This window comes from Triplophysa rosa, unplaced genomic scaffold, assembly GCF_024868665.1.
Source record: "Triplophysa rosa unplaced genomic scaffold, Trosa_1v2 scaffold230_ERROPOS31841, whole genome shotgun sequence".
Lineage (NCBI taxonomy): Eukaryota > Metazoa > Chordata > Actinopteri > Cypriniformes > Nemacheilidae > Triplophysa > Triplophysa rosa.
The window spans coordinates 19,225-31,374 of NW_026634247.1; positions in this window are offsets into that span (position 1 = coordinate 19,225).

Sequence of the window (12,150 nt, forward strand, 5' to 3'; positions counted from 1 at the left end):
GGCGTTCGCAAGGATTCCTGGGTAGGGGACTTCAGTGGAGTCTCACTCCATGCGGGCTTCGCTGAAGACCGTATCGAGGGCACAAAGGAGGCGCTCGCGAGCAGACTTCTGAGTGCTAAAAAGACAAATGGGACACCCTACAGACTCGTAGACTTGGCGAGAACGCGCAAGTTAAGTCCACGAGACTGCAAGTGCGCCATTTGGATTAGGGCCTAAAGCGTCTGAACATGAGAACAGCTCTGTGTTCGTGTCTTCTGTTAACATGCAGATTAATGAAGAACACAACATGGTGTCAGAAGCGACCTTATAAGGTAAAGAGACACGCTTCAACAGATAAAAAGACCACGGCAAGAGCAACGGACAACATGGAAACGCTGCACCCGCCGACACCTTTAGCGCTGATGGGGAACTTTGCTGAAAACTGGCGTAAGTGGGAACAAAGATTCAATTTATATCTCCCTGCCTCTGGACTATCGAAGAAAGCTGATTCGAGAAAGAGCGCTGTGTTACATTGTATAGGAGAAGAGGCCCTAGACATTTATAACTTGCTAGAAATCTAGTATGAGGACCCTCAAAACAAACGATTATCAGAGGTTCTGTCGTGGCGAAAAGTCGGTCAGCCAGTGTTGAAAGAATTCACGAAGACCAGAGAGCCAGGTTTCCAGAGGTTTCAATCTTTATTTGCTCGAGCAAGCAAAGTGAGACACACAGAGTTCATCTGTAGATGCCCAACGAATACATGTCTGACACCATCTTTTATACATTGTTCTCAAGTTGTTATCACAGTTCAAACCAATCAGGTTTTACCTGACCTCATCTTCTACCAACCAGTTTTTACATGACATCACTTATTTTTATTAGTCCATCCCCTTATGCCTCGTTACAGTTATATTTCATCCTGCACTTGCTACAGTTATATTTCCGGCCTACCATATTAAGATCTCCGGCCTACCATATTAAAATCTCCGGCCTACCATATTAAGATCTCCGGCATACCATATTAAGATTTAATTGTAGGGAGCGCTCTCAATAACACATACGTATATCATGTGTTCTTTATCTTGACACCTTTCCGGGGGCTTTCGGACGTCTCAATAACACATACGTATATCATGTGCAATAACACATACGTATATCATGTGCTTTTTATCTTGACACCTTTCCGGGGGCTTTCGGACGATACATGATTTAACCTTGGTTTTATTAAAAATGAACTCATGGTTTAGTGTGATAATGATAAACAACCCAGCGTTCTTAAAAACTTCTCTACAAAAGTGTGTGTGGTGTACGTGCAGTTCCTGTCTATAGTTGAAAGATATTTGGTGTGTACGCAGGTGTTCAAGTGTTCAAACTCATACATGAGGCCCATAGCCCTTGTTAAATCAGAGAAGTATATGAACTCTATAACTTCCTTTAAATGTATTCTTTATATAAGAAAGCTATTTTATATAAAAAAACTCAGTAATATATTTAGAATATAAGAAAAGTCAATAATATGTCATAGAAAAACCACCAATAATCCCCCCTTTGAGGCTGACAAGCCTCACACTCCAATCAGGTGTTAACCATAAACATAGGAATTTTTAAACTAATATAAAATGTAACAACCAAAATAGTAAAAATGCTTCATAGTGCTTAAAATTATTAATAAATTGCGTGTGCATTTGGTGAATGATATAATAATACTTAGGTTATTAGCAAGCGTATATAAAAAATCCTTCCACCATTCTGTAAATACTTCATAACATGAGTATTTCTGTTTTAAACCCTCAAAACTTAATTTAATTCTTGACCCTTAGTCAATATTAGCATATGTGTGATCATTATCCATGTTATGTTGAGATATAGCATGAACAATCATCTGACTTGGAACAGCGGCTGCAGCTGTTCGTTGGAAGGACTTCATTATACATGGCCAAATGCATAATGTCACTAAAATAAATGCAATAATACAAGCCGCAATTAGCATCAAATTTTTCATGTTGGTGAACACACTCATGATCCAGTCCCAGTTAAAAGTCTCTGAGGTACCCTCAGATTTGGTCATAGTTTCAATCATTAAAGAGATGTTCTTCATTCCTTCGTCGATGAGATGTCCATCCGTGTCGTTCTCTGGAATATAAGTGCAACAAGTTTCTCATGACAGCACAAACTCCTCCTTTCGCTGCTGTCAATTGTCCAATACCAAGCGATCTTGCAACACAGTCAATCGTAGTCCACGTAGCTCCTCCTTGATGCCTTTCATGACGATGTTCGCGGTATTCAGGAACGATGTAAGTTCAAATCTGGTGATCTCAACTTCATTCATCAACGAGCTCACTCCCAACATAGGACTAAAAGCAGCTGAAACTTTCTCAGCCACTGTCCAGATGTGATGATTCTATGGCACCGGGCTATTAGATAAGAAATCAAACAGTCCTCTGCGTGTCCTCTGTTGTCGTGTAATCGTTTCATGTGGTATGATTATCGCTCCACCATGTAGTTGTACCAAAGAACACAGTCCTGTCCATTCTCTAGGTAATGATAGGTATACTCTGTATCCACACAGCCAGTAATGTTCTTGCAACACTCCAGCTCCTTGTCCATCTGGTATGTGTAGTGAAGAGCAAGCAGCTACACACTGATTCTTGGTCCGTTCAGCGCAAGATAAGAACTCAAGTGCCATTATTGTTTGTGTCAAATTAGGTTGGTTCCATTCATTAACATCCACTTTTAAAGGATATATTAATGCTGTCATCCTCAGACATGTCAGACACTTCTGTCGGGTAGTCTGATTAGTTATGAACAGTAGAGCACTTTACCCTTGGAATCTTTCCCACACGATGTAGTCCCTTGGATCTTTCGTAGCACACGAACTTGTCTGGTATGTGTCGAACTGTAGCCACTTGACCAAACACACGGTTGATAATCTTCACCTTTCAATGGTTTCATTCGCATGTTGTCTGAAATACAAAGTGTCAGATGCTGTGAAGGACGCTGCTGCTACTGCTACTAGAGCCAAGTTCTCCACTGTGTCTGGGTCCTGATGAGGCCACCAATCTCCTGCCGCTGTGCTATGAGGAAACTGTGCACAGACATAACAGTTCCTTGGATTGTTGATTCTCACGGTGCGGTTAGTCAATCTCCACCACAGGTTGTCTGCATAATGGTATGGAGATCCCTCCTTATGGTCCATCCAGGTGTCCAAAGATCTGTTCAAGAGTTCATCAAGATGTCTTTTCTGTCATAGTCTGTATTGGCTGTTGGTTGTCCCAGTGTAATTCACAGCATCAAAACTTTCTGGATCAAAAGAGTCAATGGTGTTGTTTGAAACAATGTGTCTTTCCGTAATGTTGACTTCCAGTTTTCCGTGGAATGATGATCCTCTTCTGGATAGTAAAGAATCACTCAGGTTTTCAAAGTTGTTTTCACCATCTTTTGTCGACTCATCATGTTGTGAAATAGTTTGATTAGAGGTATCTTTGGTCTTGTTTTCGTTTATCGTGTTTTGATACAGAATCAGTGGCAGACTGGCAAGGTAAATCAGAAATACTATCACACATGCTGTAAGAAAACTTGTCATCATTCGTTCTTGCTGTAGTTGATGTTTCATGATCACACAATGTCTTTAATTCAAAACGTATAAGGTTGTAGTATATCTCCAGGTAGTACAATCAAACTTGGTACGCTGTAGAGTTATATGTCCTGTAGCTCTATCAAGCACTGGTCAAAGTGTTGGTCTTATATGTCCAACCACTGAGCTTGTTCCCAAGATGGTTATAGAGAACTGATGTTGTTCTGCTACTTTAGCAAATGCGGTTGCTAAGATGCTGTTGTTCTGTTGTCCTCTGTCCAAGGAGCTTGTTCCAATGCATATGGATCAAACGGAAATCGTCTGGAATCTGGAGTCTTTAACTCTCGTTGGCTGTGATCATCTATTGTCCAAGGCACTGCTCGTAGATGAAAGGTGAGCCTAATTCTCTGAAGATATTAGTTCTTTGGAGTTATTTTCTGTTGTCAAGATGGATTTTCAATGTGGTCGTGAAGGCTTGTCAAGATGCTTGGATTTTTCGTGTCGTGTTGCCTTGTGCACGCCCAGGGAGCCACACTCCAGCTGGCCCAGATGGCAGTCGTCTGGGTGACGCTGTCTACAGATTTAACAGCCACTGGCCCTGTACCGTTGTCGCCATCACTTGTAGATCTGCTGCTATGTGGATCAGGTTCAACAGCTCAGTTGGTTCGCAGCTTCTCGGAATCTGAGCATCAGGTGTACTTGCATAACATTTTTGATTATAAAAATCCATTTTATATATTTTAGATGCAAAAACATTAAACAAAACAAAATAAAACACCTAGCTATCTGCTTCACCAATTCTATGACGCTATCTATACTAGTCCCCATGTGAGAGTATACACTGCCTCCCTTACTATCCAAAAAACAGAGCGAACAGTAAAATAAAATGTATCAAAAGAAAATGACACCCCTTTTATATCCATTCTTAGAGTTAATTGTCAGGGATAAAGTTCAATAAATGTTTGAACATAAAAAGAAATATCTATTTTAATTGTGTCGTATTTAAATTTAGATAAGATTTGTCAATTATTAAAATCCATTTTGTTACGGTCTTGGTCTGGTCGGGGTTTCATCTGCACGTGGGTTGTGTTGTTATTGTCGAGCACGTGGTAAGCCGCTGGCTGACTGCGTGCTCGGTGTCTGCGTATTTTACCCCGTCCTCGTGTCTCCTTAGGCTTTCCCGCACTGGTGATTTTCCACTCCACACCTACACGCCTGCTGTCACGTTACTCATTAAGCACTCGTTCCCGTAATTACTCCACACCTGCCAACCTCTTCCATCTCATTATTTTTCCCCTTATATTCCCTCAGTGTATTTTGTATGTTGTCTGATCGTTGCTTGTTTAGCCGTAGTTTCAGACTGCCCCAGACGTAGCTGCGGCTCGTCTGTAGAAGTTAATTTTTCTAGTCTTGTCATGTTCTCGGATTATCTCTTGTCTTGTCAAGTTAAGTCTCTCTCGCCTCTGTATCCCGTTCATCTTCCTGTGTCCCGGCAGCTCTCGTTGGCGTTCACCACCTCTACCCACGGCAGGCAGCCTTCCACAGACGGAGCCCGGATTCCTCTTCTGGTCGTCATCGACCACCAGGTTCTCAGCACGGGTCCCGGGCCGAGTGAGGTCCCGAGATACTTCCCTCCTCGTCTCAGTGTCGGAGACCTATCCTCAGCCCGAGTCGCCGCGGTCATCCTCCTGGGGACTCAAGTTCTTACCACCGCGGACAGCACGTCCGCGGTTGGGGTTGTTCTCAGTTTATTGCTGCCTGATAATTAATAAATATCTTCGGATTTTCACCGCATCTGGGTCGCCTTGTTTCTCTGTCATGACACCTTTTTGTTTTGTAAGTACGTCAGTGATCAAGCATCACACAGACACTTTGTTTTCTGCAAATAACCAGTTTTTGTCTGATTTTCCAAGTTATTTTACTTCAAGGGGGTTTCCAATTGAATGAATTGCATTCATTAAAAAATTAATTAAATAATTATTATATTATTATTTTGAGTTACAAACAAATATAAATTCAAAACCAGACTTAATTTCATTTCCAGCCTTAATCTTATTAGGCATATTTCATGGTTGAACAACTGAATCCAGATAAACCAAATCTTCGCACTCTGGAAGAATATTTCAGTGCTTAATAAATATCACCAAAATAAACAGCTATATGAACTTAATAAAATATTTTAAAACCTATTTAAGTGATTTTTCCAGTAGGAGTAAGTAAGTAAATTGTATTTATATAACATATTTCCATATAGCAGAGCTATCCAAAGTGCTGTTCAATGTAAAATAAAATACCAATTAACAATCAGACAAAACAGACAGCAATAAAATGAAATAAAATAAATGTAAAATTCCAATGAGAAAAGATACGTTTTCATCCTCGATTTAAAAACAATAATGGAAGATGCAAGATGGATGTCCAGAAGAAGTTGGTTCCCAAATGATGGACAGAAAGTTCTGTCACCCTTAGATTTTAACCGACAGCAGGGGACATGTAACAAGCCCTTGTCAATGGATCTTAAAAGTCTGGAAGATGACAAAGGGATAAGAAGATCATTCAAATAAGATGGTGCTTGGTCATTAAAACTAATAACAACAGAATCTTGTACTGAACTTTAAGCTGGGCCAGAAACTAAATGAAGCAAATCTAAAATTGGAATGACCTGGTCATATTTCTTTGCCCCTGGCCTTGCATTTGCATTTTTCTACCAGCTGGAGGCGTGAAAGCCATGACTCAGGGAGACCTGAGTACAGCAAATTACATCTGTCTAATCGTGAGGTTCAAAAGCATGAATGACCTTCTCCAGATCTTGAAAAGTTAAAAACAATTTAAGTTTGGAAATGACCCATAATTGATAAAAAATATTTCTTCTACATAACCTATATAAATACTAGATGAAACCTATACTAATCTAGTTGTTTATTCGTGTTAGTTCATTGATAAATTCTAACTAATAGACAGTTAATATTTAAATGGTTTTTAAATATTTATTAAATCCGTTGACATGAACTATTGAGATGAAGAACTGCTATATGAGTATTACCCATTGTTGGCTAACTAATGTTTAGAAACTGAACCTAGTAAAGCGATATAAAGCTGGTAAGCAGCATGTTGGCCTGTCATAAAATAAGTCAAAATGCATAGGCTATTGTTATCATTTCCATTTGGGTAGGGACGGGACCCTACCAATAATCAGGAAACACTAAATGGTCCTTATCAATAATTTCAAACAAACAATTAATCTACACATATATAACCACTGATGTCCGTCCGTGCCTTGTCTTTTTTACTAATTACTTATGTTATTCAACATTTATTTATCCAGGAATCATTTAACTGAAATGAAAAATCTTTTACAATCGTATTTTGAAAAATAGCTCAGTTTGTGGTACACAAATGGTTAAGTTTTATTTTCTACAATGTATTGCCAATAGGATAGGTTTTGCCTTCGTTGAGTTCCACATTAAACCACATTGCTTAATGATTGGCTTTATTCCAACTTAAACGTTAGTTGTTTTTATCTATGAGGATAGCTAATAGTTGAATATCATGCAACCAATTGTTTCATATGCATTTATTATATATTATTTTATATCAATTTTTCTAAATTATTATCTAAAAATAATGTTTCTGTCTAACCGTTAGTGATCAGTACAGCTGTTTCAGGCAATAAAAATCAATATCATGAACATGATATAAAGATTAAACAAACCAAAGTAAGCCACTTAAACATTCTCCTAATTGCTTCTGTTTATGGAATTTGTAATGAGTATAGTAAGCTATATCTTAGCAATGTGCTCATATGAAATGTATTAATGCATTATTATGTCAGGTCAGGTGACAACAGTCCTGTCATGTTGTGGATAGACAGGGTCACAGTTTATTAGGCTTTTTAAAACATGATTATGCTAAAGTTATATTAAGGCTGCACTGTTATAAAGGTCTATTAATAACTCTGTCCTACAATAGTTTTAAAATTTTAGGCATAAATATGTATGTATATAAAAGTTGTTTTTATCCAGATTTTAGATGCCATTAAACATACATTAATACTAATTGGCTAATTGTATATTCTGGTGTATTTCTAAGAAAAATGATCTTGCTGTAGACAGCAATAGACAGTCTAGTAATGAGAGTGACAACAATGAAGGACAGTTTAGAAAATTATTTAAATAGAACGTATTTATTGTTTAAGTAAACAACGCTAAACTTTAGTGACAATGCGGCTCCGCGGTCGACCAATGTCAAATCCCAGTCTATTATGCAAAACTACATTAAACACTCTCAACAAGGCGGACTCTGTGTTATGGAAATCAGTGAATCCAGATTCTAAATGGTTTCTAATAAATTAGCTATATTCTAAAACGGGATTAATTGTGACATGACTTTCTAAAAGTTTTGAGAGAAAAGATCACTTTGTTCAGGCCGAAAGTTATTAACGCAGCTCTCATCCAAACCTTACTTCTCAAGCAAAGGCTAAACAACCGCATGCTTATATCAGTTTGGAACCACACCAGTGCCCAAACATTCAAAGACAGGTTTGGGAGCCGTGAAGCGAAAGAAGAACTGATAGCACTCACTTTATCAACAGAAATGCAAAAAATTCTCACAGAGCTCAGCACACGGCTCTCAAAAAACCTTGACTTCAGATTTATTACTGAATGTATTGTTGAAAATAAAATCTTAGGTCTATGAAAGTCTAGAAATCAGGTCAGAAAAATATTTTCAATTATGAATTTGATTAAAAATTCTTGATCCAATTGTCCCAACATTTAACAAACCCTTTATCACATAATGAATTAGATCAGATTGACTCACTGTGAAATGTGTCCATTTACTGTATACCCCTCATCATGAATTGCAGTGGTCAACTGTCTCTCACACTTTGTCAGTTCCCACAGCATGTGTCCATCTGGTGATGTCACTCGACAATTGTGAAGTCGATTGTTGGTAAAGCTTCCTCAGGAACTATTGGTCTTATTCTCTTGTGGTCCTCGTCTGTGAATATATAGCTTTATACACAACAATTTATTGTCTCATAAATTCTTAATTCAATCTTGCAACTGTTGGACTTTTAAGGCAGTCCTGCATGTTCAAAAATTTGCAAGAGACGTTTCTCCAAAATTAAGCAGAAGTTTTATTATCAGATGTAAAAGGTAACAAAGCTTTGGGTTGTCAGACGATCTCCTCTCTCCACCACAAGCCAACAACCCAAATTATTCAAAAACACCCATATTTATTAAGTATGTGACGTCGCTCGCATCTTCTGACTCCTCCTCTGCCTTTTAAGGAGTGCTGCTCCCTTTCCACCAATCACCGTGAAGTCCTTTTTCTTAGTTCCTGCAAAATAACATCTCAAAACGTATATCCTGTGGTCAGTCGCCAGTCCTGAGGAATGTTCTCCAGGGACAGTTTCTTTTGGGGAGTGGTCTCCTAGAAACAGTTCCCTGTGGCCGGACAACATACCAACATTCTTAACATTCTTTTAGTAAAAAGAAAACACTTAATCATCTAATACTTTTAATTATGTAGCGTTGTTTCTTAATCCTATGATTCATTAAAACACATCACAACTCATGATTATACTTAAAACATATGCAGTGGATTGATTCATAACATTTTTTTTATGTGAAAAACACTCTTTGTGTGTGTGTGTGTATTGATCTAGATAATTTATGGTTCCAACCCCCACCCATCCTGTCTCACTTCGTCTGCCACAGTAACTTTCCACTGAGAAAAGATAGAAAGCACATAACAAAAGAACACAGCTTAATGATTTAATGAAAGAAAACACTTATTGATTATATTGATAATTAAATCATACTTTTATCTGAAAAATATTCCCACAATTCCCTCTCTTGACCTCTAAGAGGTCACACATCATCTCTCCTTCATCTTCTGCAAGATCCTTGATCAACAAAGGCATACTGTATGGGGGTGGAGATTCTTTCTTTTCAATAGCTGTAACAATTAATCTATTGCACAGTGATCTAATACAGGGAATACAACAACACCCACAGGTGATTAATAATGGTATTGGTCTATTACCTTCTTGACTTTTTGTATTCCAAATATTATCCCTACAATGATGCCTGCAATTATTCCTAATACACATAACAATTTCCAATTTTCCCACAGCTTCATCTTGTTGCTGTTATATTCACCCTCTCTAGTAATACTCTTGTTGTCTTTACAAAATCAACACTTCTTAAAACTTAATACCTTAAAACTTGTAAGAAAACACTCTTAAAAATATACTTTTAAACCTGAAAATTGAAGAAAACACTCAAAATCACACAATAATGAAAACTTGATTATAAGGAATAAATGGTTATTTGTATGTTCACGTCCATGAACACTTCACTCAGAATCTTTTGCACTTTCTTGAAGTCTAGTTTATCTAGACCACACCCCAGCCGGGGCACTGAGACACTTCTTACTCTATGAGCCACACACCAATCTCTCATATGTTTTAGGCTTTCTGTGAAACAGTCATACGTTGGTAAATCAGTGCATTGTTCTTTGGTTATTAGGTGAAACACAGTCCTGTCTCTTTCCCGGGTTACTGCACACTCACCCGGTTTTTTATGTTGACACCTTACTTTCTCCACTCCAAATCTTTCCTTAAACTGCTTTGCAATACCTGCCCCGTATGCACAATCAGCACTTACACAATGAGCTAATGGTTCCGTGTGTGGGCTTGTGAAAATATCACCTGTTGTGTGTATAATTTGGAGCTGTTGGTGTTGTCCAGTGGCAATTTCAGTGTCTGTTTTACCGTCACTCTCTGTATCTGTATCCTCCCTCTCTTGGACCTGAGTCCTCAGGTCCAAACCAGTGTCAGCAAGAGACCTAGAAGGTGGGTCACAAGCTACACAGGATGTTAAATGGAACCAAGTGTCTCCTTTGCCTTGGAGTTGCACACAATGTGAGGTGCGAGCTGTTACTCGATGGGGCTTAGACCACCGTGGTTCACTCCACTTTCTACGGAATGTTCTCGTCCTGACCCAGTCTGTCGTGACTGGAGATGGCAGTTCCTCCGGTTGTGCTGGTACAGGAGTTACCTGATGGGAAAAGGTTCGAATCAGAGCTGTTAGTTTATCAAAATACACAGTATGTGACAATGGCTGCNTTCCTCAGGAACTATTGGTCTTATTCTCTTGAGGTCCTCGTCTGTGCTACTGTGAATATATAGCTTTATACACAACAATTTATTGTCTCATAAATTCTTAATTCAATTTTGCAACCGTTCCAAAAATTTTTTTCCTTCATAAGAGCCTCTTAAATAACATAATGGCATTACTCTGCCTGTAAGCATTTAATAAAGCTTAAGTTTGTAATTCTGTTGGTTTACATATGATGGTTCATTAAAGAGAGATTTAGAAGGTGCACCTCTCAGATACGTACATTATAGATGTTAATCATTATTATTAATTTTTAAATATAACGTTTTATTAATTTATAATTATTTGGAGCACAAGGACTACTAGATGAGGGCTGTAGAACTTATTCATAAAAACACATTTTTATCTTCCTTTGCCGTTATTTCTGTTCAAATCCAACCCATTTCATATTTCAGGTACTCTTCAAATATCTCATATTTAAAGGCTGTTATAATTATAAGTTCATACAGTCCTTATCACTGAAGCCCTCAGTTCATTATAGGCTTAAAAATATGCATTGTGCGTAAATAATTTCCAAATAACTGTTTGTTATTATAATCTTATATCAATATGTCTTAAGCAATATATATGATAATAAATGTGCACTATATTATTATCATTATTATCTAAGTTAATTATTATTATTTATACTAGGACGTCCATATAACTATATAAAATAATAAAGAATAAAAATAAAATCATTGGAATAAGTCAAAACTTCACTTTCTCGGATCAACTACTTCTTGTCTCTTCTCATTCACTCGCGCGCACAAACACACAAAGGCAAAAACAATTCCACCTCTCTCTCGCTCTCATTCACTCCCTGGCTACACACTCACACATCCATGGATTTCTCTGAGCCCTCATACAAACACACACACACACACATACACACATAGACCCTCACTCTCTCAACCGCTTCTTGGCTTCGCACACACATAGTGCCCTTCAGGCTCTTCCTCGCTCTCTCTCTCTCTCTCTCACTCTCCTAAAGTATGAGTGTAAACTTTCCTCATCCAACATCTCAGCTTCAGCCATGCGCCCTTCAAAACATTTATATCATGAAAAAGAAATTCACAAAACACAAACAACAATATCTTTTCACTTTTTACTTAACGCAACACAGTTTATTTTTTACATCAGCATTCTGGTCTCTCCCATTCTTATCTCACATTCTCAAGGCCTCTTCTCGCGTCAAATAAATCACTTTTCTTAGGTTCACTTACACGCTGAGGCTTCAAACCCCCACCTTTTTTGCGAATATTACAACACACAACAAAATTAGAATATTTTACAACACATTCATCCTACGTGACCTGTTACCTAAACAGGATTTAAGCTGCTTCCAGCCTCTACACGGCTCTTCCGTGGCATGCCCCTTCAACGTGACCTATTCTCCTTGAACAGGATTTTCCTGCCCTCTTGGCGAAACAC